The sequence below is a fragment of the Sapajus apella genome, unplaced genomic scaffold (genome assembly GCF_009761245.1).
Source record: "Sapajus apella isolate SASKATOON/1434 unplaced genomic scaffold, GSC_monkey_1.0 scaffold220, whole genome shotgun sequence".
Lineage (NCBI taxonomy): Eukaryota > Metazoa > Chordata > Mammalia > Primates > Cebidae > Sapajus > Sapajus apella.
Genome location: NW_022437160.1, coordinates 324,007 through 325,525, shown reverse-complemented (window position 1 = coordinate 325,525; position 1,519 = coordinate 324,007). Strand labels below are relative to the sequence as shown.

At 48.5% G+C, this 1,519-nt stretch overlaps 1 protein-coding gene across 2 annotated transcripts in view; it reads right to left on the bottom strand.

Moving 5' to 3' along the window:
• RASIP1 (Ras interacting protein 1) overlaps window positions 1–1,519 on the bottom strand; it is a 35,866-nt gene that overhangs the window by 27,176 nt on the left and 7,171 nt on the right. The gene's annotated exons all lie outside the window — the stretch shown is intronic.

The following is a 1,519-nucleotide window of genomic DNA, read 5'->3' as shown; positions in this document are numbered from 1 at the left end:
AGACACTGAGGCAGGCGGATCACCTGATGTCAGGAGTTCAAGACCAGCCTGGCCAACATGGGGAAACCCCATCTCTACTAAAAATACAAAATTAGCAGAGCATGGTGTCGCATGCCTGTAATCCCAGCTATTCTGGAGGCTGAGGCAGGAGAATCGCATGAACCTGGTAGATGGAGGTTGCGGTGAGCCGAGATCACACCATTGCACTCCAGCCTGGGCAAAAGGAGCAAAACTCCGTCTCAAAAAAACAAAAATTTTTTTTTTCCAGTAACACATTACTCACCCTCCCTGCTGGACTGCACTGGTGTGATCACAGCTTACTGCAGCCTAGACCTCCCTGGACTCAGGAATCCTCCTGCCTCAGCCCCTAGAGTAGCTGAGAGTACAGATGGGTGCCACTACACCTGGGTAATTTTGTCCTTTTTTTGTAGAGACGAGAGTTCACTGTTGCCCAGGCTGGTCCCAAACTTCTGGTCTCAAGTGATCCTCCTGGTTTGGCTTCCCAAAGTGTGCTGGGATTACAGGAATGAGCCACCATGCCCCAGACAACACATCACATTTCTATTGATGCAATTACTTCCCACTGATCCTCAACCACCAATCCTCTCTTCCTCTTTGGTACCAATCAAGTTCTATTGGTACCCAGATAGTTAAAATCGATAGATCAATACCACCTGCCTCCATCAACAGTGGTCAAATCGTTCCAATGCACAGCATCACCTTTTAAAAACGGGTCAGTGTGGCCAGGCGCGGTGGCTCATGCCTGTAATCCCAGCACTTTGGGAGGCCGAGACAGGCAGATCACAAGGTCAGGAATTATAGACCAGCCTGGCCAACAAGGCGAAATCCTGTCTCTACTAAAAATACAAAAATTAGCTGGACGTGGTGGCAGGTGCCTGTAATCCCAGCTACTTGGGAGGGTGAGGCAGGAGAATTGCTTGAACCTGGGAGGTGAAGGTTGCAATGACCCGAGATCACGCCACTGAATGCCACTGGGTGACAAATGAAGAATGTCTCAAAAAAAAAAAAAAAAAGGGGGGGTTCAGTGCACTCGTACCGAGAAAACATGGGCTTATCCAGAACATGATCCCAGGCACCAAATGATTCCCCTGCCCTAGAAGGTGGACTTACCTGTTACTCTCTCTCAAGAAACAGATATTTCCAAGGAGATCTTCTTTTTAAAAATATTCATTTTTTAAAAAATTTGTGGCCGGCCGTGGTGGCTCATGCCTGTAATCCAAGCACTTTGGAGGCCAAGGCGGGCGGATCACCTAAGGTCGGGAGTTCAAGACCAGCCTGACCAACATGGTGAAACCCCGTCTTAAAAAAAAAAAAAAATTGTGTTGGAAGCAGGGCCTTTCTGTGTTACCCCGGCTGGAGTACAGTGGTGCCATATCTCACTGAAGCCTCGAGCTCCTGAGCTCAAGAGACCCTCCTGCCTCAGTCTCCTTAGTAGCTGGGACCACAGGTGCACACCACTAAGCCTGTCTTTTTCTTTCTTTCTTTGCTTTTCTTTCTT